At 37.7% G+C, this 27,837-nt stretch overlaps 1 long non-coding RNA gene across 1 annotated transcript; it reads right to left on the reverse strand.

The window, feature by feature from the left end:
- Positions 1–9,751: 9,751 nt before the first annotated feature.
- LOC148043592 (uncharacterized) lies at positions 9,752–22,210 on the reverse strand. Its single transcript, XR_015697988.1, has 3 exons — positions 22,175–22,210; positions 17,354–17,402; positions 9,752–9,925 (listed from the first exon to the last, which is right to left on the reverse strand). It is a non-coding gene; the product is annotated as an uncharacterized LOC148043592 (long non-coding RNA).
- Between the last annotated feature and the right edge of the window lie 5,627 nt (positions 22,211–27,837).

The following is a 27,837-nucleotide window of genomic DNA, read 5'->3' on the forward strand; positions in this document are numbered from 1 at the left end:
AAGGAGGAAAATCTAACAAGTTATTTTACAGAATGTTAATTGAGGAGAGATTAAAATATTTATGTTAATTTATTATTTGAAGGTCTGGGAGTTGGAACCTATTGGCAGGCTCTGAGGACAATTAGCTAGTGGTCGATTTAGATGCCAGTTCTCATTGGTTCGGATGATTGGATGTTCTACACTTCTTTAAAGGGCTCTGGAAGGCCTCAGGAGGACCTTACATTGATGCCATGATTGATGCATCCCTTTAAGGGTGTTCTCCAAAATAAAACAGTGCCTTGAACTTATTGAAAGCTAAGCTATGTTAAAGCAATCACGTTGACACCAGGACTACAAGCACTGAGTCACAGTGCTTCATCTAACTGAACTGATGCACAGCCCAAAATTGAATCAATCTTTTTTGATCCACTTCAAGGCACCTATTCAGAGTGTATCAGTGCTGCTTGCATAGGTCTTGTGGACCCAGCTAGGATTATAATCTAAAGAATATCAAGATTTAAAGAAAAAGACATCTGAACTTTTCTGACTGTATTAAGTACAACAAGGGAGATGGCCTAGCGATCAGGAAAACTAGAGGCTTGCTTTCTTTTATATCTCTTCTGTCTATTTTATTTTATTTTAATTTATTCAATTTGTTTGCTGCCCAGCTTGCTTCATCTTGAATCCTCACAGATAGCTACCAAAATGTTTTCTCATAATGCTTTGGTGCCATTGTTAGGTACAGATGAGGAAAGGTCTTTAGAGTATTATAAGAACGTCATAATTTCTGGTACACCAGCATGGATTGTTATACTTTCTATCTAATATTGTTTAATACAATTCACTTATCTTTGAAGCAGGGAAATAAATACAGTATGCTAACAATGGATCGATTTGCAGTAATAAATATGAATTGAGCTGCAACTGGGATGCCTGGAGAAGTAATCTACATCACAGGGTTGTTGTTATGGGAGAAACAGGAGAAGGAAGGTATGTTGGATATGTTTGCCACCTTACATTATTTGTAAAAATAATCCCGGAGTCCTCCGGGATTGGGCGGCCTATAAATTTAATAAATAGAAATAGAAATAAATGTAGGATACAAACTAATAAATATGTAGTTGCAGCATATGTTGAAAGTAGCTTAATAGCACAAAATTTAGTTTTAAAAAGTTGTCTTAGATGACATCCACCTCAATTGTCACCCATAAATGACATCCACCTCAATTGTCACCCATAAAGCCCTACATGGTAGTGGATCTGGGTACTTGAGAGACCGCCTACTGCCAATTACCTCCACGCGACCTATTAGATCTCATCGATTAGGCCTCCTCCGAGTTCCATCTGCCGGTCAATGCCGACTGGCAACTACGCGGAGGAGAGCCTTCTCGGTGGCAGCTCCGACCCTATGGAACGATCTCCCCGTGGAGATTCGTACCCTCACCACCCTCCAGACCTTCCGCACAGCCCTCAGAATCTGGCTATCCCGTCAGGCCTGGGGCTAAGACTGTAACCCGCCCGAATGGTATGAATGTTGTGTTTTTAATTATGTATTGTCTTATATGTTAAAAGTTTGTCTCCCCCTCCCCTTTGGGTTGTGAGCCGCCCTGAGTCCCCCCAGCGAAAAGGGCGGCATATAAATAAACTTCTACAATCTACAATTGCCCACCCTAAGGGCAAGCATGGTAAACCTTTGGTCCAGCAGCTGAAATTTTAAGAACATGTCTTGTGAGTTGTCAGAAAATGACTGTGATGGGAGCACCTTCCTCTCCTTAAAATGGCTGATGTAAAGCAAGTTACAAAATGTTGAGTCACAAACCACAAAGACTGTTTCTCATCTCTCCCTTCAAACTCTCAGGATATTCTTACTGCAAATTACTTTTCCAAAGCACTGGACTGCAGTCATTACTAGAACTAATGGACTAATGGACACTGATCAGCATTCTTGTAAATAAACCTAATGCTAGAGACATTTGCTAGAGACATTTGCTGTATATCTGAATCTAATCAAGAAAACATGAATGAGATTTGTAAAAAGTTCTTTTATCTATCTTCTTGTCTTTGGATACCCATAGAATAAATGTACTTTAAAATAATGCAAAAAGAATAATGTCAATCTGAAATGAGGGGCTGCTTCTCAACAGAGTTAATAGCTACTGTGATTTCCTAATTAGAATATTATAGTGCTCTTCATACTCAGAGGATTACTCAGAAACTACAGCTAATTAAAAATACTTTAATGAGGCTGGTACCTGTTAAATCTTACCACTCAACAGTCATCATATCTTGACTGTTAGTCTATTCCAAGTACAGTGCTTTACTTTAAAGCAGTAAAGCTCTACCAAGGGCTTTATATTTAAACTAGCCGATAACCAGGCATTACCCGGGTATTTATTTATATGGGGAAAATGTCCTGACCAAATCTTGGATTTTCCCCCTTACCAGAGGGAGCCCCCTTGTGGAGCACTGTGGAGCACTGTGAAGCCATTACCATGGCAACTCCACTATGTTGCACAGTAGAAGCCATTTTAAGGCACAACAGTCTGTATCTTAACAGAACACACACCCCTGAGGGGCTTTAGGGGTGTCTTACCACCACAATATTTTTTCAGAGAGTAAGTGATACACACATACACACACACACACACACACACACACACACACACTTACATACAAACAAACTGGATGTCCCTTATAATGTGGGAACCAGACTGAAGTCTGAGGAACTCATTTGTTTATAGTACTTAAAGAGCCTCCTTGGTGATAATGATTAAAGCTATGAGTTCTAGTTCTGCCATAGGCAGAAAGCCAGGTAGCCTTTCGTCATTCACTTTCTCTCAATAATACTATCTATTAAAACAACAGCTACACTCCAGAAGAAGACGAAATATTTGTTTCATGTTTTAAGGTTAAACTGAATTGAAATTGTATTTCCAAGAATTTTAATACTTTTCTTGGAGGCTGCTATTGTTTTCAATCTCATTCATTCAGTTCAGGAAAAAAATGGAGTCTAAGAACTTTATATGTTAGAATTCCATAGCAGTTTCTTGTCCACTCAATGTAAATAATATGGATTTTGTGACTTTTCTGTGAGCTAACAAGTGAAGTAATGGCAGAATGAAGTAACTGAAGTAAACTGCTTTTAAGCTTCCTCATAGGTTATCACTAATTAAAATTCATTGATTATACTAGGTTTCCAGATATTTGATTGTATAAGTTTGGGATCACACATTGGTTCAAAGAATCATAGAAACTAATGTACTGTTTTTGGATAAGGTACTGCCTCTCAGAAAAATCTTCTGCATAAAGTTGGTGTGGGAGGAAAAAAAACAGAAAAAGCATTGTTACTCATATGTTGTCTTGAACTTTTGGAGGAAATGCATGATATATATATTGCCAAACTCAAATAAAAGCCTCCTCAAATAAAATCTGCCTCAGTGATTACATACTTTGACAGTGATTGTACAATTTATATACTTATTCATATTCTAAAAAAATTAGATTCATTTGTAGTCATAGATCATAAGTTACTATAAATGCAATTGATGAAGAATCTGAATAGCAGCACAGTTCAGTCTTCATTAAAATGTGAATATTTACTGAGTTTGTATGAGCTGGGCTGTTCCACATTAAATTCCAAGAGTGGGGAAAAACCACATTATAAAATATTAGTCCAGGCTTATTCACATAATATAGGGATGGAGATGGAGATTTTGTCCCTGATTTCCTTTGAACAGGCATGCATATACACACTCCAGTTGTGTAGTAAGAATCTTAAGAATCGAAGGAAAAAGGTGTTTCAGAGACTTGTGAGTAGTCACATGGTACCTATCAAGGATTCCGTAGTGTTGCAGAAAATGACAGGACTTAGACTTCTCGGGATCAAGGAGAAGTTTATTGGCAGCCAAGTTCAGAAAAGTTAGTCAAAGGCTAGCATGCAACTTCTGAACAACCTTTCTCATGGAAGCACGCATTCTTATACGTTCTCAAAAGCAGCACAACATGGAAACACTTAACCCATTTCTTATTGGTTATCTTGAGAAGAGAAGCCTTATGAGTAGATACTGTCTTACTTTTCCTTTTGTCTTGGGCCACAGGTAATGGCTACGTGGCTTTGTATGAACTTTAGTTGAACTCTGTGGGTTTGGGCTTTTGACATTTCTTGTTTTTGTATACGTCTTAAAAGCAGGTCTTTATATTTTCTTTCTGCCACGTCTCACTTTTATATTTTAATTCACATTTTATCCTGCTTTATCCCCCCCTTCTAGATTTTATTTTTAGCTACAATTGGGTCTAGCCTATTACAAAGTTTTTCATCAGCAACGCAAGCATACAGAATAATATATAACAGCGAGAAAGAAAAGAGACAGGTAATACATATAGAATAATTATTAGAGCTTATCCTCTGAAGGCATTCTCTCCATTCCCAAGGGTGCAAGTTGAACATACGGGCCAGTGTCTGAGATCTCATCTTCATCATAGGGATTTGGGGCAATCCTATGGTCAATCCTTCCATCAAAACTAATTCCTTTTCAACCTGTATTTCCTTTACTGACCTCATAACTAGTTGCCTGAGTAGGGATATTATGCAAGAAGAAAGGCTAGGCTTGTGATCCCGCATAGCAGTAGAAATAGCATTTGTTTAATCCAACCAGTCTCTGAGAACCATGCGTCTGCACCTTGCAGCCTCTGTCCAATTGAGGATGCCCAGTCCCACAATTCTTTGGCTACTCCTCGGACCACACCTGATTTATTCATATAGAAACAGCAGTCTTCTCCCAGAATACACACAGCCCATCTTTCTCAGCAATTAAGAGGTCTATGGCACACCGGTTTTGTAAAACCACTGCTGCCAAGGAGTCTATTTGATCTTGGACCTCAACCAAGGTGCCAGCAATTTTGTTTAAGCTTTCTTGAAATTCCTCTGACAGCTGTCTAAACTGTGTGATGGAGTGTGTTATTCCACCCACACCTGTTCCAACTGCTGTCCCTATTCCCAGGATCGCTAACAGTGGGATTAAGAGCGGCACCCTTTTCTGAACATGTCCCATTAGAGGTACAGGGAGAGCCTGTTCCCCGCTTACCACATCCATTTTGGGGAGGAGGTGTATCAGGTACACGTTCCAGTCCAGTTGGAAGGTAAGCATAGATACACACTTTTCCCACATAAGAAGACAACTCCATTTTCTCCTACACACACATGTCCCATTAGAGGTACAGGGAGAGCCTGTTCCCCGCTTACCACATCCATTTTGGGGAGGAGGTGTATCAGGTACACGTTCCAGTCCAGTTGGTAAGCATAGATACACATACACACTTTTCCCACATAAGAAGACAACTCCATTTTCTCCTACACAAACACATATGTTCATGGAGAAGGCATGGGCTCAGAGGTTCCTTTCATTAGTCCAGACCTGTAAGGTTACTGCCAGGAACATACCAGTTAGGGGCTGTAATGGAGCTTCTTGGTTAGGGTTCACTTGCTTATCCCTGAGGACTGGACCTTCAGGGAGATCGTGGGAACTGGTGTTTCCAGGGGGGAAATGAACACAAAATCCCATGGTGAATTGAATCGAGAGCCAAATGGGGAATTGGGGTGGCTGAAATGGCCTTGGGCATCTTCCAGTAGGCAAATTCCCCTCCCAACAGTTAAAACGAGGACGGGCAGAAGCAAGAAAGTAACCTTCTGTTGGAAGAGGTTGTGAGCAGATAGAGACATATTGTGGGTTAATTTTATGTCCACGAGTGTCTTCCTAGGGGCAAGGTATATTTCGGATGGGCATTGTTTTTCTGACAGTGACCCTACAGGAATGCCAGTTCCTGATAACATTTGATGCACAAGGAGGGTGACCCTATGATTTCTACATCCATGGCTATGGGGCCAACAATGGGGAGACAGCTTATCCCCAGGCTTTTGAGTGCATTGTACAAGTCACTTTGCAGCTGTGCTTCTGCCGATTTGGTTTCCCATCTACCACACTTTTCAAGGACTATTGTGGTTTTGGTCTTTCCCCAAAGATCTGGCTCAACTTGTAGGAAGTTATCACCCAGCCCTCTCCCAGAAAAATGAAAATGAAAATTAATAAAAATACATAATTAAAATATTGATAAATCCATTGATCTATATGGAACATTTCAATGGTGTGATATTAATGTTTTATTAAACAATATGCTAACACAATAAAAAGAGAATATTACACTGATATAACAGTTTCATCAACTAACAGATGCATTATAACTCCTTAAAAATGAAATGTGAAAATCAAAAATATCTCTTTCAGCTTCCAATTTTTCTTGCAAGCACTCAGAGTAATGGAATTGAGTTGTGTCTTTTTTTTTCATTATACTTCATTTTGTATATTCTTTTTCTATTTTAGCTGTTCATTTATTTTGGAAGTTAGACTTGTTTGTTTTAACATGAAGGTTTTTTTTATAATAGTTAAAAGTATATAAATGTGTGTACCATTAAAAGTTATTCGTTGTACTTTAGAAAGAAGCATTACCTTGTGTAAAATATTATACATGGCTATTCTACCAGAAACTGTAGCACATTCAACAAGGAACAGCCTATTCCTTTGGTGTAGAATGTGACTAGAAGATTTATTTATTTATTTACTTTATTTGTCAACAAGTAAAGGAAACAAGTATGAAAACATTAAAAATGACACATAAATGGATATAAATAAGCAAAACATAGCCATAAACACATAAAAAGAGTACATAGAAATGGGGACAGTAGGAAAGGGACGGTAAGCACACTGATGTGCTTATGCACGCCCCCTTAGCTATGGTGAAATCTATTTTTTTTTACCACCGGTTCTGCTTCTACTGCCAGGTTTGTCGTCCTTCCTTCCTCTCCTTTTTCTCTCCTTCCCTTCCTCTCTTTTTTCTTTCTTTCTCTTTCTTTCTCCCTTCTTTCTTTCTCTGTCTCTGTCTCTTTCTTTCCTTCTTTCTTTCTCAGCACCCCTCACTCAGGCCTAGGAAGCCTACTGGGAGCAAAAACGGTCCCCCACCCCACCATTTTTGGCCTAGCACACCCCACCCCACCCCCACCCACCCCCGTTTTTGGCTGTGCAATGTGCGATTGTTGGAACTTTTTATAAAACTTTTTTTAGTATTTTTTACTAACAGTTCTGCAAACCAGTAGCATTTTATACTACCAGTTCAGGCAAACTGAACCAGTAGTAAACTTCACCCCTGCCCCTTAGGGACTTCTTAAGAAGGTCCACGGTAGACAGTTTAAGGTAAAAGGTATGGGGGTTAGAGCAGTGGTGAAATTCAAATTGTTTTACTACTAGTTCTGTGGGCATGGCTTGGTGGATGTGGTAGGGGAAAGAAACTGCAAAATCTCCATTTCCACCCTACTCTGGGGCCATTCAGAGGTGATATTTGCTGGTTCTTTGAACTACTCATAATTTCCACTATCAGTTGTCCAGAACCTATGAGAACCTGCTGGAACTCACCCCAGGGTTAGAGGAATTAACAACAGGATTGGGTAAGGTGTTCCACACATTTACTACTCTATTGGGGAAATCGTTTTTCCTGCAATCAAGATTAGAACAGATTACATTTAGTTTGTATCTATTGATAGCCCTTGTGTTATTGCAGTTGAAGTAAAGGTAGTCATTAACAGTTATGGCAGATTATCTTGTGCACTAAACTCAGGTCGGAACATAGACGGTGTAGTTCAAGGTTATCCAGGCCTAAAATTTCAAGGCTAGTGGTATACGGAATTTTATTACAAGCAGAGGAGTTGAGTACTCTTCTTATAAAATACCTAGGATAGCTAAGTGGTTCCTACTATGGCAAACTACATCTGTACTGAGTATAAAAATCCATAAATAACTTGAACCCAAGATACCAAGAGACAGTTTTGGTGCTTATAAACCTGAATTAAGATAATTCAGGAAGATCCAGTTGTGACTTCCATGAATTGTAGATTGTTGGCTTGTCTTCTCACAGTTTGGCCTTCTCAGTGGTGAGGCCTACTGTTTGGAAGGCTTCCGTTCACAGAAATTCAAGGAGCACCTGCCATTTTACTGTTTATATTAATTTGTTTAATTGTTTTATTACCAGGCTTCGATCTGAATACAACTCACATTGACATAGATTAGGGAAAGCAGTATGTAAATGTTTTTATTAAATGAATATCAGCAATTTAATTTTGCTGAAGTTACTGAGAATGTTTTATTGAAACACTCTTGCAATTACAGTTGTGTACCTGCAACAAAGATATGATCATTGTATCAGCCTAAGGCTGCATTTAGATGGTGCAGCAGCTGTAATTTCTTTTTATTATAAGGTTTTTAAATTTTATTATTAGGAATGTCATGCAGGTTGTAACTATGCAACGTTCCTGAATAATGGTAGATTTGTTTCCATGTGCAGGGACTGAAGATAGGAGAATAAATGCTGAAATGGACTTTGTAACTAGGCAACCGTGCTCTCTCATCCTTTTCAACCCCTCCTCTTCCCACTGTAACGTCTATGGAACCAATTACTGGTTTGTTCTATTGCTGCTTGCCTGGCCATAAGCTGTTTAGTTATAATCTTGCATATTTCAGTCTCGTTTTTTATATAAGCATTTCTCATACTTTATTAAACTGTACACAAGCTTTGTGGTGGGATAGTATCTACATTCAAGTCTATTCCACACCCAAAATGTGTGGGATAGAAGATCTATGGTGGGAAGCATTAAAAGTCTAGTATTCTTCCATGTTTAGTGATTGCTTTTTTCTTTCTAATTAGTTTTCATCTAATTTTTAAAGTGAGATATAGCACAAAAAATGATCATGCCATAAAGAATATCATAGTGCCATAATGTATAAAATGCTACATGATATATAGTGATAATATACTGTATAATATTTTTCTTCTGTCCAATTGTGTTTGATTCTCAGAGACTGCATGGACAAGTTCCTGCAGTTTTCTTGGCAAGGTCTTTCAGAAGTGTTAAAATCCTTTCCACCGATGGAGGTTGTTCAACTCTTCCATTATGCTGGAGGCAGACACATTTTCTGTTTGCTGAGGAAAAACCAGGAACAACAACAGATGGAGCATAGAGAATTCATATGCTGGCAAGAGCGGATGCTGACATTTTGTACATTCCTTAAAACAGAGGGATTTCAAACTTAGCATCTTGTATAAGAAAACCCAAATTTTAGACAAACCTTTAAGGTTCATTTAACAATTATACTAGTTTCAATATCTGTCTAGTTCTGCAGCCTAATTCCCTTCAAGCCCACAACCTGCAATAGTTGTTTTCCCGAAAACACTGCTTGTTTCATAGAAATCTAGATTATTTATTTATCAATTTTTATAACTACCCACCTCACCATAAGCGACTCCAAGCAGTGTCCAACAATAAGATTAAAAACTACAATATAAAAAACAAACCAGATATAAAATGTAAAAATCTATATTGAAAAAAATACAAATGCCCACTTGCTCAATTGAGAGCTTTATTTTTAAGTCAATTATATCAAATTCCCACAAATAGAAAGAACATGTTATTCCAGGTAAACTCGGTTAATCTGTTGCCATCTGTGTTTCTGTTTCATATGTTTTTGATAGAAACATTTTGATCAATAGTATGGATTTTATTATCTTATCATACTTCCTGCAAATTAAGAAGCATAATTAAATACTCGATCTGTGCAAGGAAAGGAAATCAAATTGTTTTTTTGTCAACAGTTTATTACTTCCTCTAAAATGTAAAAACAGCTCCTATGATAGAGTGCCCTGCTGAATTTCCTTCTACCAAGCTGTTTAAAAAAAAAAACAGGAAATGCCAGGACAGAAAAAAGTAAGAAGAAATGTAATTTTGTGATAATGTTTTGTAGTTGTGCTCTCTCTGTAGCTGTTCTGAGTTTTCAATCATGTTTCCTCCTGCAATAAGTTTAACATCATCGCTGAAGTTAATATTATCTCATTGGGTTGAGAAGTTCTAAAAAATAATAAATAAATAAAAAGATAGATAGATGATAGATAGATAGATAGATAGATAGATAGATAGATAGATAGATAGATAGATAGATAGATAGATAGATAGATAGATAAAACCTCCCAGAAAACTTATATATGGAATTATGCTATAACCAAAATTTAGAATATGAATAAGTCAGAGATGCAACAGCGGGGAATTCAAAGGAAGAATATCAAATTTATTTCAAACATTATACTTAGAATTGCTGTAAGATGTTTTATCATTGGTGCATTATTCCAGTCTTGACTGCTAAAACTAATATTTCTTTTTCCAAAAAATGTTAGAAATGAAACAAGTACATTGGATCCTAGTTTCACATGTGGTGTTTTTATTAAAAAGATTTTTGATTCTTTCTTTGAAAGAAGTCTAACTACATTATGGGAGTAGACCTCAGTATCTAGAATATTTCTTTAAAAATAAATATGACATAGAATTTAATTCTGATTGGGAAATATTTTTGAATTATAATCTTATATATGGAATTATGCTATAACCAAAATTTGGGTTTTAGAATTTGTATATTCATTTGATGCATAATTTATTGTACTAATTTAATGCATTATTTACTATATACATGGTTTATTAGAAAATTGATATGGCTATTCCTTCCGATGGCTTCTAGGATTGTACATGCCAAACACTGGAAAGAAAAAAGAATGTTGATTGTTGAAGAATGGATTTTGAAATTGACTGAATTGGCAGAGAGGGCAAAATTAACTGCTTTGATTAGAGACAATGAATTAGAGAACTTTATAAGAGAGTGGAAACCATTTGTGGATTTTCTACACAATAAATATAATAACAGATGGTTAACAGAGGGATTTGAAGATTAGTTTAATGATTAGTTCAACATGTTGATTGCTTTTTCATATATGTGTGTAGGTGTTTCTTTCTCTATATGTTTTGTATTTTAGTTTTATGATAAAATAATTAATATTAAAAATAAATTGATATAAAATAACTTATAATACTATAAGTTTCTAATGATGTTTTAAAATATATTAGTCATGTATTTTAATTTGTAATTTATCCATCCATTTTTTTCCCTTTCGTTTCCCTATCTGTACCACTTATTTCTTATATTCTTTCAAAATATATATTTTGCAACGTAAGTGAAATAGAAATGTATGTTTTTACTGATGCTATTATTAACCATTATAGAAGTAAATAAATGCAATCAAATAATTAGTAAAATAAGTGATGACAATGATCCTTTTCACTAGGTCTCAATTATAGAATTTATTTAGTTTCATCCAAAAGATACTATCTTGTATTTGCAACCTTCTATTGCATCTTCTCTTTTATTATCACATAAGCAATAAAAGGAAGAAAAGAAAAAGGGAAAAATGGAATAACTGTATAGTGTCTTCTAATAAATAGCACTAGTGATTTCATAAAATCAGTATCTATTAACGAAATTAAATTCACATTCTTTCATGTTCCATTAAGGACAATAGCTCCAATATGTTTGGGAGAAAAGTAAGGGCAAAGGGGGAAAATCGCATTGCAAATGAATTTCATTGCAAATGAATTTCATTGCAAATGAACCTCACTACACAGAAATATTGATGAAAGAATTGCCATGTATTAAACATGTAAGCCTTCAATTTAATTCACAGTGCTAGTACCGGAAAACACCATTAGTCTGTCTCTTAGTCTATAACCCCTGCCCCAAACTTTAGAGTTGAAGGTTAGCATTCATAGAGTTTCTTCTTAGCTTCTAAAATGGTATGGGTTGATAGTGAATTTAGTAAATATTTTAAATGAGAGAAAGTTGCTTTGTTCACACATTATTATTCACAAATAATAACAAACACTGCTTGGATAGCCCAAAAGACCTGAAGGAAAAAACTTAATAGGTTTGGGTACCTCAAACTTGGTAAAAGTATGAAACAGCAGCTGGCTGAATAGGAGAATTCCATATTGTATTTTGTATTGCTAATTTCTTCAGTATTTGGCTGAAATGTTGGGTCTACTTCATATGTTGGTATTTCTCTGTTTATTTGTTCAGTTATAGTGGTGCTGAAAAATGATGTGTGATGGAACATAAGTTCCGACTGCTGTGGCACTCCATAGTCACATGATCATGATGTAGATGTGGTCATATGGTCACCATTTGCAACCTTCTTTGCTGGCTTTCCACAAGCCAGTTCAATTGCAAAGTCAGCTTGTTAACTTGTCTAGTAAATTGGTTGTCTGATAAATTGCCAATGTTTTTTCTTCTGCCACAGCACTTCCCAACCTGTGTGTGGCCTCTACTAGGTTTCCCAGCGTCTACCCCTTTCCAAGGTAATCCTGCACTCTTTACCTGGCCTCTTGCTGCTTAACAATTTGTGCATCCTTGGGATTGCAACAGCAACAGAAATGGCCAGGGTGGCCATCACTAAGTGATGCCACCACATTACATCATACTTTATTACCACAACTTTTAGCAATGGCAGCCCTGGACCCAACTGCCCTTGTAGACCAAGGACTACACATATTTATCATTATTTTGAGATACTTTCCTTTCATTTACAGTCCTGATATACAGAGATTTACAGATTTTTGTACATATAGATTTGCAAAATTTATTCATTTCTAACATGGTGCTTATTCAGAAGTATTTTACTTAAGTGGGACTGTTGATATTAACCCACCACTATCCTTTTCATTCTCAAAATCAGCAGAAGCATTTTAATTGATCCACAATTGTTCCTATCACTGCTGATTTCAAAATACAAAGAGCATTTCCCACTTTTTTGATAATTAATAGGAAAGTGTACAACTTGGTATCCATATAGTTTGTAGATATGTGATTGTTGAATTTTGGAAAAATCAGAACAATTGACAAGATTGAAAATCATATAACTGTCATTCTCCTCAGCTGGCAATTATTCGTTTCAATTTATTATAATATATGTTGGTAAGCAGAACAAAGCTTATTAAGAGTACTGTGTCATGAGCTCCAAAAGGAGAAATAAATTTTATATGAGAGAGTAATATTCTATGAGAGAAAGCATATGTTTTCTGTCTCATATTGGAGAGAAGGATAAAGTAATCCTTACAATTCTCCAGTTAGGAATACAGCAATAGAGAGATGGAGAATAAAGAAGGAGTCCCATCCTTGCTATCTCTACTCATGCTTTTCTCATACCACTGGCCATTTGGTATAATCAAATGTACAAAAGTCAATGTTTCTTGATAGTGTGGAGCAACTGGACCATGATGTTAATCCAGAACAACAAAAATTATATCCTCAAGTATGGAAGTGAGTTTAGCCTTTAAAATTAATGCTGTGAAATCATCTTCATACATGGGAAAATTCCCATCACTTTTTCTCAGAGCCAAGGTGGCGCAGTAGTTAAATGCAGCACTGCAGGCTACTTCAGCTGACTGCAGTTCTGCAGTTCGGCTGTTCAAATCTCACCGGCTCAGGGTTGACTCAGCCTTCCATCCTTCCGAGGTGGGTAAAATGAGGACCTGGATTGTTGTTGTGGGCAATATGCTGACTCTGTAAATCGCTTAGAGAGGGCTGAAAGCCCTATGAAGTGGTATATAAGTCTAACTTCTATTGCTATTGTCATTAAAACACGCAATAATTAAATGAATGTCCATAATGTAATATAATTCAAATAAAATACATGATAAAATATAATTATTATAAAACATATGATTACCCACTTCATCCACTTTGGGTGGCATATAACATAAGAACAATAATAAATCAAAGGAGGGAATAAATACCACATAAATACCACACATAAAATGCCAACCAAGCACATTAAAAAAAATCAAAAAGGGATTCCCATTTAATTGGCCCCAAATGTCTGGGTGGAAAGTCAGATCTTAACAACTTTTCTGAAGGTGAGAAGACTTGGGGTCTGTGTATCTATAGGGGATCTTTCTAGAGAGCAGGGGCAATTATAGAAAAGATTTCCTAGGTCCCATTAAATGACAAGCTTTAAAGAAGGAATGTGGAGCATTTGGGGTGGAGGGATGTTCTTGGGAGGCACAGTCCTTCAAGTGATCCAGTCCTATGCCATATAGTGTTTTCAAGGTAATAACCAGTCCCTTGAATCACATGCAGAAATCTATTGGGAATTGGAGTAGCTTAGGTTGTAGCAGTATTAAATGGTCATAAGAAAACATACCCATAACTACCTACTCTCTTTCACTCTGGACCAACTAAATGGTTCTTATTTTTGTACAATAAAGTACGTATGCATGAAATGTAGCAACATCATAGAGCAGGGATGTCAAACTCGATATCATTGAGGGATGCATCAGGATTGTGTTTGACCTCAGGTGGCTGGGATGGGAGTGGCCAGGGTGGGAATGGCCAGCTTGATGTCACTCGTGTCGGGGGTGCCTGTGGGGTCCAACTGCTCTGCCAGCGAAATCAGGCTCCCAAGTTCCATTTTAAGCTGTGATGGTTTCCTGCAACCCTCTGCTAGCGAAAATGGAACTCGGGAGGGCTTTGTGGCTGTCCCAAGCTCTGTTTTCACTGGCAGATGCACTGCAGACTGGTCCTTCCCTGTTTCGAGGGTGACCCCACGGCCCAGATCTAAGCACCCTGCAGGATCGATCCAGCCCATGGGCCTTGAGTTTGGCACCCCTGTCCTAGAGTTTCCACATTGAAGATTAGTCTTATGGCCAACAATCTCATTGAATGTTTTTAATTCAGGTCTGTGATTATTAACTCTGCACAGGAACAGTTTGTTATAATGGAAATTTTTGCTCCAAGAGTCTGGTCCCAGGTGAAAGCCTTCAAGCTTTCCCAATGTTCTGTGACTAATTTCTTCATACTAAATGCATTTTAATAAATCTAATAACCTTTAAGACAGTAACACATTTTAACCAATGTTAAAATGTCTGTCTATCTTGCAAAGACTATAAAGAAAATCTTTTGAGAGGCAAGAAAGAAAAAATATATAGAGAAGATATAAATCTAATGGAAGAGGATTTCTGCATTTTATTTCTTTATAATGGAAGCCTTTCCTAAAAGAAATGATCTGGTCCCTAAATAGTAAGATTAATCGTATAAATAATGTCTGTTAAATATTACTTTGGAATGCTACCAATAATAAGAAAAGACTTGATCATTTAGCCTTGTAGAATGAATGAATGAATGAATGAATGAATGAATGAACGAACGAACCCAGGCATGTCATTTTTCTATTATAGCATATAAAATTTACTGCACCATCTACCCAAATATTACCATTCGGATGTTAGAAGATGTATCAGGTCTATTATTTGAAGCTTCTGGAGGCTGGTCACATTGTTTGCCTTCTGCTTAGTAATAATATTTGGATAGACTGAATGATTTGCTAATTTGAATATCTACAAAACATATACTTCACAATGCATGCGTCAGCAAGCCCTAAAGAGAAATACTAACTGCCCTTAAGTATAAGCTATTAATATAAAGAATACGCACTATGCACACATAAGCACTCAGTCAGTCAATCAATCATTCAGTCAGTCATTCTTGTGTTCAGTCACGTCCGATTCTAGGAGACTGTCTGGAGAAGAGCCTGCCATTTTCTTGGCAAGATTTTCCAGAAGTGGATTGCCATTGCCTCTTTTATAAGAATGAAGAGAAATTGATTGGCTCAAGGTCACCCAGCTGGCTTCATGCATAAGGCAGGATTAGAATTCATGGTGCTATCAGGAGAAAGTAGGTAAATGGCTGAAATATCAATGATGAAATGTTAACGTTGAAAATCATTTATATGTGGCATCCTACTTACAAAACTTTGCTTAACTACCAACACTGACTTCCATCATTATTTCAAAAACACAGTTTTAAAATAGTAATATGCTTTCAGAGATAAAACCTACTGAAGCCAAAATGAAGAATTTCAGAGGGCAAAAAAAGTAGTTTCCATGAGTTTAATCATATGACTATGCAATTCTCTGTAGCTTTGACTTCAGTGGTAGCGAGGCCAAATAATATACTGTGAGTACATAGAAGAGCACAGACTCCCATTTTAATGCACATATCTTGTCAAGCAACCCAGTCTCTAGGCTGATGCTCTACCTTTAGTATCTGGAGATACAAAACGGTGAGCTTTAGGCTAGAGGCTGGCCTAGGATGCCAAAACCTTGAGGATAAATGGTGGCCCTCTTTCCGGGTCATTCTAAAAATGAAAATCTTTGTATTGGAGGAAGTGATGTCATCAGCCTTGGGAAGCCATATGCCATTGAGGATATGAGGATTTTTCTCCTACCATGATAAATCTTTTCATCTTCTGTCATTGCCATTATCACAATTTGATTATGTTAAATGTTCCTCTTGTGAAGAAATTTTCATACAGATTCAGTCTTAACTAGGTGTTATTTTTCCCCAAATTAAAGTATCAAGGGATAATTAGAATTTCTCAATTCCATTCCATAGCCCAATCAATTGTCTTCTCAATTTAAAAATAGAATAGATCATACTCCTAGGCTCTAAGAGAAGGAAGGAAATGGGGAGGAATAACAGATACAATAATATGTGAAAAGTACTATAGAGTAGAAACCATGTTGTATAGAAGAATATTGAATCTTATGATTAAAATGCTCACAAATACATACGTACACAATATTAAGCTAGCATTTTTCAAATAGTGTTTAGTGATTACCAATAATCAGATCAAAAAGCAGTTACAAACTCTAGTTTGTTACAAGTCATTAAATTCAAATTTCAACAGCAGATATAAGAATATACTTTATTGCCCTAGTAATGTCCTGGTTATATTAACCACACCTACTTAAAAGAGCTAAAAGTGATCAATTGGCAAGTGCAAAATATGCTTGCTCATTACCGGAGATGAGTAGTGTTGGAAGAAATGTCCTTCTGGGTTCAGCTCCAAGTGGGGAAAAAGACACTGGAGGCATGGAGGCTGCTTAGAAAGATGGTTTAATGTTTTAATGGCGGGCAGGACCGCATGGCTTGAGGTCCTGGGGAAAAAGGTGATCACATGCTTCCAGGTGTTGGGTGAAGAAGAAGAAGAAGGGTTGAGGGAGGGGCTTGCGGGGCTTTTTATATCCATAGAAATATAATATTTTGCCTTTTCAATATTTCCTAGGATATTTCATTTTTCTGGGAAAGGGATAACTTCCTACAGTAGATTGGTGGTTTTTTATGGTGTTTTCACAAATCCAGCAGAATTCAGGAATGGGTAACATCTTCTAGACAATTCAATTTTGATGAAAGAGTCTCATTTTCAAAAGAACATCAAGAGCACTTTTGTATCTTGTTTTGTGGACACCAGGGTTAATGTTTTAATGTTTTTAATTTTAACATGATTAAACTATCTAGCTGACACATTGTTTTGTGTTAGACATACTGTAATATTGCAAGATTCTTTGCAAAAACAGTAACTTGAACATTTTTAAGATCCTGAAGAACTGAGTACTTACTGTATTAATGAAGATGGTCTTAGTCCGTTGTTGTTGCTACTGCTATTGACTACAAGGAAAAAATAAATCAAAATTATTCATCCAAAATATTTTAGACAGATCTTCATTAATACAATAAGTTTACTATGTGTCCATAGAATTAAATAATGATTCAGTTTCTTTTTTTTTTCTTTACTTCTGAACCAGGAATACTAGCCCTCTAGAACAGAGGTCTCCAAGACCCCGTCCCTGGACTGGCACCGGTTCGAGGCATCCTAGAAACTGGGCCATGCAAACAAGCAAAGCTCCATCCATGGAATGCAGGCAGCACAGAAAACCAGGTCCTCTCCAGTCCACGGAAAAACCTCTCTCCACAGAACCAGTCCCTGGGGCCCAAAAGGTTGGAGGCTGCTGCTCTAGAATATCCTTCCCCAAATTGCTAGGTAGGAAGGCAAGTACTTAAGTTTGCAGATAGACGTGGAGATTGATTCTGTAATAATCAGAGTCTACGGAGTACACTTGCATGTCTTCATGTTTTCCCTAATGTTCTCCTTGCAAGCAGCCTGTATTTAAACAGTACAGAATTGTTGTCAGAGGAATATGCTTGAGCTATAAAACAACCAACTGTCAATAATAAAGTAGAGTCAGGATAAAGAAGTGAACAGGGACCCACAAAAGGTACATTCATTTAGAGATGTGTAACATTTGATGATTGGAAACTGAATGTTCCTGAAAACTCCAGAATATGTCTTTTCCCTCTGGAGCATGAGGGAATAGCCTCCCAGGCACAACCATTCGAAGAGCAATCCTGTGGTTTCCAAAAGTAAATCCTCTGAACCGAAAACATTTTGAGAGGGTCTGGGGAAAAATCCTATTTCAGAGGAGGATCATGAAGCGCTTCTAGTCAACCTTAATTACAATTGACATTATTTGACATACATTTAATAATTTTCCCTTATACTGCATTACATTTTTTACGTTACGTTACATTTTTTTACGTTACCCCCGGGGATGTGGACAAGGCCATGAGAGCTGTAAGTACTTCCACCTGCGTTCTGGATCCGTGTCCCTCATGGCTGGTTACTAACTGCAGTGAGGTGACACGAGGCTGGATCCAGGCGGTTGTGACCGCCTCCCTTCGGGAGGGGAACTTCCCCGCCGCACTGAAAGCGGCGGTGGTGAGACCCCTCCTGAAGAAACCATCCTTGGATCCAGCTGTTCTTAATAGCTATCGTCCAGTCTCCAACCTTCCCTTCCTGGGGAAGGTTGTTGAGAAGGTGGTGGCCTTCCAGCTCCAACGGTCCTTGGAGGAAGCAAACTACCTAGACCCCTTCCAGTCAGGCTTCAGGCCCGGTTACAGCACAGAAACCGCTTTGGTCGCATTGATGGATGATCTCTGGAGAGCCAGAGATGAAGGACGTTCCTCCATCCTGGTCCTCCTTGACCTCTCAGCGGCTTTCGATACCATCGACCATGGTATCCTTCTGCGACGACTGCGGGAGGTGGGAGTGGGAGGCACCGTGTTACGGTGGTTCTCCTCCTACCTCTCGGACAGGTCGCAGTCGGTGTTAGTGGGGGGGCAGAGATCGTCCCCTAGGCCCCTAAATTATGGGGTGCCTCAGGGTTCGGTCTTATCCCCCCTACTATTCAACATCTACATGAAACCGCTGGGAGAGATCATCCGCAGGCACGGGATTAGATACCATCAATATGCGGACGATACTCAATTGTATCTGTCCGCCCCGTGCCAAATCAATGAAGCGGTTGACGTGATGAGCCGGGGTCTTGAGGCCGTTATGGACTGGATGAGGGTGAACAAGCTTGTGCTCAACCCAGAAAAGACCGAGTGGCTGTTGTGTTTCCCTCCCAAAGATTTGGCTATTATTCCACCACTCAGGCTGGGGGGTCAAATTTTATACCCCTCAGAGAGGGTTCGCAACTTGGGAGTCCTCCTGGATCCACAGCTGTCATTTGACCACCACTTAACGGCTGTGACCAGGGGGGCATTCGCCCAGGTTCGCCTGGTGCGCCAGTTGCGACCCTACCTGAATCGGGAGGCTCTCACAACAGTCACTCGGGCCCTTGTGACCTCTAGGCTGGAATACTGCAATGTGCTCTACATGGGGCTGCCCTTGAGGAGCATCCGGCGACTTCAGCTAGTGCAGAATGCAGCCGCGCGAGTGATTGCGGGTGCACCCCGATTCACCCGCATAACACCTATCCTCCGCGAGCTGCGCTGGCTACCTGTTGATCTCCGGATGCGCTTCAAGGTGCTATTAATCACCCATAAAGCCCTACATGGCAGTGGATCTGGATACTTGAGAGACCGCCTTCTGCCAATTACATCCCTACGACCGATAAGATCTCATAGATTAGGCCTCCTCCGTATTCCATCGGCCAGCCAGTGTCGGCTGGCAACTACAAGGAGGAGGGCCTTCTCAGCAGTAGCCCCGACCCTTTGGAACGAGCTCCCCGTGGAGATTCGTACCCTCTCCACCGTCCAGGCCTTCCGCATAGCCTTGAAGAACTGGCTCGCCCGTCAGGCCTGGGGATAGGATAGTTACCCGCCCGAATGATGAGTGTTTGTTGCTTGCTATTTTATTACATGTTTTGTCCTACTGTCTGTATTCCCCTTTCCCAGTTTTTGTGTGAGCCGCCCTGAGTCCCCTCAGGGAAAAGGGCGGCCTACAAATTCTAATAAAAATTCTAAAATTCTAAAATTCTACTGCATTACATTTTTTATTCCAGTGAGAGTTTCAGGAAGATTCTTGGAACCACAGCTAAAATTTGGGAGCTGTACATTACCCTGGGCTACAAGTTCAGCCTCCCTAATTTAAAGAATCACAAATCTGTTCTGAGGCTGAGGCCACATCTGACAACTTCTAAGACTTCCAGTTTGGTCTCGTGGTTAAGGTGGTGGTTAATCCCACCTTATGAAAGCCAGCTGGGTGTTCAACAGAGATTGCTAACTAATTGCAATTCTTTCTTTAGTGTACACTTATGCAAATTTATACTCTAAGTTTCTCTCTCTCTCTCTCTCTCTCTCTCTCTCTCTCTCTCTCTCTCTCTCTCTCTCTCACACACACACACACACACACACACACACACACACACACCTTGCAAAACTGCTTTGGCTCTCTCCATTCAATGAAGATTGACAAATCTTAAAGACACAGTGCTTTTGAAGGACAGAATTTAACACAGAAATTAAATTTCCCCATTTAATTGGCAAGATGCTCCAAAACTCACATCTGGTTCTGATAATATCTGTAACATTTTTTTCATTCTCAGATTCTGAATACCTTACTTGATCTTTCCATCTCCTCTCTCTAGCCTTATCTGATCCTGCCCATGTTTCCCTTCAGTTTTTCAAGCTTTGATCTCCCCTATGATCAATTAATGTGGCATTTCCTTCCCTGGTGAGAGCAATAATCTCTCTCTCCCTTGTTGGTTGGTTGAAACCTTGCTAACTACCTTTCTAAAAGCTCTCCATCCTCTTTGCTTCCTGCAGAGAAAAAACTTAACTAAGCAGTATCTTTGCAACCAAATATTAACATTACCACTTATATTTGGCAAACTCTTATCTGTTTCCATCTCTTTTATTCTTAGTTACGTTGCCCTCCTCCTGTTCTCTCTGCCTCTGCTCGGATTTACACACCCACTGGACTTTATTCCATTAATTATATCTTCTAAATATAGCAGAATGAAAAGGTAAATATTCATAAGGTCCATGAATCAAAAGATAATTACTTCTACAGGTGATATAACCTGAATTTTGACTGATACTTGTCTAATTAGGAAAAGCAGAATTAAACTCTATAACTCTCTCATTTCTAGCAAGAAGCTGCTTTAAACAATGTTACAAAAATTAGAGGAAAAATCATGAATCATGCTAGGTATACTATGATCATAACTGTAATTATTCATTACATACCAGTATATAAAAAGATAATATAAATATTCAACTTTATTTTAAAAAATCAAGGATTTTGAACTATAACCTTGGCTTTCAAAAATCTATATTCTGTTTATTTATTAATACTATGTATGCTATAAAGCAAGTATGATTGGATACAATCCAGAAGCACGTATATGGTTAATATTGCAGCAGAGCAATAGGGATGAGCTGGCCAAGTAATTCTGCACCATCTGTCTGCCAGATCAGATATGGGATAGTGATAGGTCACTAATATTTATGAGATAGCTCAGTAATTCATTTCCTCTCTTTTATTGTTTTAAAAGCTTTTAATGTTTCCAGCTGTCTTTGAAGAATACAAGCTTTCCCCCCTGGTGTTTCCTAAAAATAAACCTAGGACTATCCATAATGTTACCACAAAATAGCACTGCTAATGCAAATGTACCCATGTAATCTGTGTCCCCCAGCGTGTGGCTTGGATGCTAGAATAAGACAAATTAGTCTGGTCCCCAGTTTCTGATCATTTTAGAAATACACTGCCATTTTTAATTGATGTTTTTTCAGTCTTTCTTAATGTTTGCCAAAATATAACTATTATGATATTTGAATTCAAAGCCCACCTTTAGAAAAGGAAAACAGCTCACACAAAGGAAAAGTGATTTAAAATATTATTGCTTAACCCTGCTAGCAAACCACAGCCAAATAAACACAGCATGTATCTTCTTAAACGTGATTCAGACTAAAACCTCAATGCCCAGGAGAAGAATATCCAAAAAGATCTACAAGTGTCACCCCTGTTTCTGGTGCAGGTTGCCATAGTGATGAAAGCAGCAGCCAGAGTCTTCTACCAACAGAACTGGTTTGAACTGGCATGGTGAAATGCAAAGGAGGCTTAGCAGTAGGGAACATTCAGCTCCATCCCTTACCTTTCTAAGTCTCTTACTAATCTTGTCTTTCTTCAGGATAGGATTCTAAAAAGGGGGAGAGACAGCTCAATATTTCTTAACAGATAGGAACATATTTTGTAGTGTAACAGTGCTTTTAAATGATAGCTTCAGTCATAATGTTTTTCTATACAGTAAATATTAGTTGCCATAAATAACAGTAAAACCTGTTATGATTTAGTATCAGCAGCAGAGACTGACAGCTAGATGCAATGTGAAATATTTTTGTAGATTTTGTAGATTACTACTAAATGTTATTTTTTCTTCTTCCTATCATGTTATTTAATCTTATACAAGCATAATATCTTTAGGACTGCACATTCTGTTAACATTGTTGTATCTATACTAGATTTATGTACAATCACATTTGAGTCTTTCAATTTCATCAGTTATCATGAGAAGGGTTATCTCAGCATATCAAGCAATTTCTAAATTAAATATATTTCAGTTCACATACTAAAAGTAGGAATTCATTATTTTCCTGATGTTTTTTTCCACCTTGCAGCAAGATGGCTATAAATATTGGTGAAACTCTTGCTGCAGTTTAAAACATTTTCGAAACCACTTATGAAACCATTGCATGAAACAAATTTCACGTTAACAAAATGTAGCATTTCTCCTATCTCCATTGTTTATTTCATGAGAACTTTATTACACACATACAGTATAGTATATGACATAGGAAGACACTAGAGGCAAATTATCACTTTAGTGACAATAGCAAAGGTATCAAATTCATATTGTATGGGGGAAAACAATTAGAAATCATTCCTGTAATTTTTTTACCAAAACACAAAATATGCGAATATATGAAATGATTGATGATATACTGATGGTGTCAACCTCAGATTGCGTACCACATAAGATGCTACTGAGAAATTGCTGAAAATCTTTTTGAATACTTCATAATTTGATATTCATATTATTATGATTTGACTAGATTAAAGCCTTTGGGCTGTCTAGTTGATGATGCTGCCATACAAGAAACAAAAGGCTAAAGGAACTGATGGAATACTCACTGATAAATGGCAAGCACAGAAGAAGAATCCATCAAGGTTCTACCCGAGCTATGCCAGAAAATCTAGAGAATAGCACAGTGGCCAACTAATTGGAAGAGGTCAGTCTACATTCCAAATGGAGACTTAAGAGAGTGTATAAACTAGTGTGCACTATCCTTAAGTTCATATACTAGCAAAATCATGCTTAGGGTTATCTAATGTGGATTAAAATCCTGCATGGGAAAATAAATGCCAAATGTTTGAGATGGCTTTAGAAAAAGCCAAGGAACATAGACATTAGTGTTGATGCATGCTGGGTAGTTGAAAAAGCCAAAGAATACCCAAAAGAAGCACTGTGTGCTTCATCAATTATAGAAATGTCTTTGATTGTTTCAATTGTGTCAAGCTGTGGTGAATGCTCAGAAAATGAGAATCCCAGAACAGCTCATTATCCTCATGAGAAACTTACATACAGGTCAGGAAGCCAACTACAGACAGAACCTGGTGAAATTGACCGGCTGCAGATTGACAAAGGACTGTGACAAGGCAGTGTACCGGTATTCTCCCTTTATTTATTCAACCTTTATGCAAGACATATATCAAGAGAAGATCATGACCGTGGTTAGAGATAGATGGTCATGGAGAAAATTATGGAAATTATGAGGCAAAAATGACTTGATGGCACATCATCATTCAATGTGTCATTTTATTCCAGAAACAAAAATCTATTTTTTTTAAAATAGAATTTTGCTAGTAATGAGTTTATACAAACATATATTTAACATATTTACTACCTGTATTTAATTTTGTGTCTGTAGATTTGTATTTTGAGAGCAGCCATCTTTATGTATTTTTTTTTTCATTATTGGTCTATTGGTATTTAAGAAACATAGGTTGTTACGTCTTCAGCAAAGAAATTGGAGAAACATATTTATTGTGGGATTCTTGGTGATTACTGAGCTTATTATTTGTTGCAGACACTTCATTGCTAAACTAGGTTACATCATTGATATTGTGCATTACAGTGGGGGTTTGCTCCCCATTTATATAGAAAATCTTGCCTTGCCAGTGTTGATGGGGATGCAATTTTCTCCTTTGTATTTCCTTGATTAGAACTTGAGCAGAAAACAATATTCTGATTGTTTTCATAACATGCAAAAAATATCAAAAACTTTACTATTTAAGAATAGCAGTGTGCTGTGTACATTCTGAAGCAGGTTTTCTAAACTACGATAGCAGCAGAATTGCATGTTTTTGTTCAGAAATTAATGTATATTTCTCAACTAGCTCCAGCCTTCTTCCTTTGGAATTGTTTGCATCTTTTAATTTTAATCATCAACCGGTAGCAAAATAAATTGAAACCCACAACTTTTAAGCATCTCCTCTGTAACTTGTAAATAACACCAGGTCTTCAATCCACTAAGTAATTTAGGTCATAAATTTACCGTATTTTTCAGAGTATAAGACGCACCCTTTTCCTTCAAAAAAGAGGGTGAAAATCTGGGTGCATCTTATACACTGAATACAGAATTTGCAAAAATGGCCATGCATAGCCTTTAGGAAGCTTCCAGAGGGGCCGGGGAGCACAAAAATGAGCAAAAAATGGATTATTTTTTGCTTGCTTGTATCCCCCCCCCCCAGACCCCTGGAGCACTATGGAAGCCTCCTAAAGACTATTCGTGCCCCTTTGTTTTTTAAAAAATGGGCCCGTTTTCATGAAAGACTTTTTGGGATGTCTGTAGAATGCAAAAACTTTTTTATTAATTTGCCTCTTCAAAATCTTGGTGCGTCTTATACTCCGATGTGTCTTATACTCTGAAAAATACGGTATCTTTCCAATATTGAAAAAGTAGTTTTTTAGCAATAAAGGCAGAGAATCTCTTTTGTTGTCCAGACATCCCTTTCCATATAATAGATATACAGTTCAAAAGAACATGGACATCTGAAAATATAAAATTTTGGTGTCAAAATCAATATATGTAATTACTTCTTCCTAGAAAAAAGGATATTGGAAAAAAAAGTTCTAATGAAATATTGTTCACTTTGTATTTCCAACAATATGCTGATTGACTCATTCCTTTTCCATACAAATGCAATGGTCTCCAGTAATTCCAAATACTTTTTTTTAGTAAACCATAATCTAATATCTGTTGAAATATTTTGGTATTGATATTTAGCAATAGCAATAGCAGTTAGATTTATATACCGCTTCATAGGGCTTTTAGCCCTCTCTAAGCGGTTTACAGAGTCAGCATATCGCCCCCAACAGTCTGGGTCCTCATTTTACCCACCTTGGAAGGATGGAAGGCACCACTTGAGCTGGTGAGATTAGAACCGCTGAACCTCAGATAACAGTCAGCTGAAGTGGCCTGCACTCTAACCATTGCGCCACCTCGGCTCAAGAGGGATACACAAAGAGGGATATCTACTTTGTATTCAATTTGGTCTTTAAAATTTACATATCAGACTGATGTATTGATAAATATTTTATGAATAAATATAAATTTTACTGGTGACTTCTAGCATGTGTGTTTGGAAGCTGAAAATGCACAGTCCAAATTGCAGTAAAACTTGTTGTTTTAAAGACAGCCAGTGGGTGGCAATGGACAAATGGTATTTAACATAAAATATGATAAAAACTCTTCATTGTCATATAGCAGTTAATCTAAAGTAAAAATCCTAATATTGTTGAAATCTTCCATATATGATGTTTTCTAATCAGATTTTAAGTTCTAGTTTATTCCTTAGCAGCAATTTTTGATTTTAAAATTCATGTGATGGTGCAGGTTGCATATCTATTTGATTACATCTTGAACACAGAACGGGTAAGTTAACTCAAAGTGCTATATTTGAATATTTCAAAAAAGACCAAGAAGGAAAACTTTTACTTTTACTAAGTGAAGCTATCCAAGATACCATAAAGCATTATGAATTATGCCATAATGGCATAATTCAAAATTTTGTAATGGAGATGTGGATAGTTATCTATGTTCTTTCCTGTGGTTTATTTTTTGGAGGGTATTTTCCTATATGCAGTTGCAAATAAATGCAAATAAATTATTTCAAATAAATGCAGTAATGGCAATTAAAAACATAATGATAATATCAGCCTAATGATACCAGCCTACAGATTAAACTGCTCATTTGATCTGTAGATTTCCCACGTAACTCAAAGTTGCAGTGCTATACATTGAAGGATCGGACCAAAGGACCCTAACCCAAATACATCTTCCAAGGGAAAGCAAAGCACTAACTCAGCTAAATGAGGTCAAATTGCTGTAGGCAACTACCCCCCATCACAAATACATTTTCCCAGGCACACTAAACTGTCAGCTCAGTCATAAAACATTAGAACACCAAAGGAAGCTTATAAGCTAGGAAAAGATCTTGGGAGGTTGCAGAGTTCTGGGAAAGCAAAAGAAAGTTACATCCTTGAAAGAAATTAGATTAATGAAATACAGTCCCTCTGTTTTTTCAAAATCTAATTGCCCTTGTAGTCCTCATTGTTTCATACTTACAGCCTAATGGCCTCATCAGGTACACAATGTGCAATAGCTCATCAAATATTTCTTGTTACCTATAACCATGTAATTATCCTGCTGTTGTAGCTAAGCAGGATGTATGTATGAAGAGAATGTTTGTGGCTCAGGGTTGAACTGTAGGGTGTTGGCCCTCTCTGACATTGGTGGTTTTCTTGCAAATGTTTCATTAGCCAATTAGGTAACACAATGCGAAAAAGGAGTGGGGTAAATCCCTCTCTTTTTTAGTTTTGCCTTAGACTTTAGTACCGCCAATAAACAAGTTTATTGAGCCGAGGTGGCGCAGTGGTTAAATGCAGCACTGCAGGCTACTTCAGCTGACTGCAGTTCTGCAGTTCGGCTGTTCAAATCTCACCGGCTCAGGGTTGACTCAGCCTTCCATCCTTCGGAGGTGGGTAAAATGAGGACTCAGACTGTGGGGCGATATGCTGACTCTGTAAAACCGCTTAGAGAGGGCTGAAAGCTCTATGAAGTGGTATATAAGTCTAACTGCTATTGCTATAAGTTTATCCTTCAGTATAATTCTGTGCTGGTCTCTGGTCTGAGAAAATTCTCCTAGAGTAGCATGGATACACAATGTTTGGAGGCCTATGTCCATACTTGATGGGTAATACTTCCAAAATATAGAAGCAAGCAAGATAAAGAGGTAGGGAAGGATAAGTCAAAGCTAAATTCATTTAATTAATTTCAACATACTCAATAACTTACATGCAGTTACATGAATAATGTAACTATTCCCTATGTAATAAACTCCCCATTCTGCAATTTGTTGGTATTGTTTATGGGCCTTGAGGAGGAGGGTTGGTTTTGGGCAAGAATTACATGTGGCTCTATGCTTGTTCAAACTATCATCAAATAGGATATAAAATCTTGAAGTTGCTATGTAGGACTATACAGAACAGTAATTACTGTAAAAAACAAGACAGCCGAGCAAAGCCTTTCCTACAGAAGATTCAGTGATGGCTCTTCCCAGAAAACTGTATAGGAGACTTGGCAGCAGCTTTCATTTTAATCCAAATATAGTTAAGAAAGTGACATTTCAGCAAAACTACCCTCAGTATTTTAGGCAACATTGGCAGAAGCTCAATCTCTAGGGAATCTTAGTTTT

Source organism: Thamnophis sirtalis, unplaced genomic scaffold (assembly GCF_051295495.1).
Source record: "Thamnophis sirtalis isolate CommonGarterSnake01/CBP01778 unplaced genomic scaffold, rThaSir2_p1.2 scaffold_11, whole genome shotgun sequence".
Taxonomy (NCBI): Eukaryota; Metazoa; Chordata; class Lepidosauria; order Squamata; family Natricidae; genus Thamnophis; species Thamnophis sirtalis.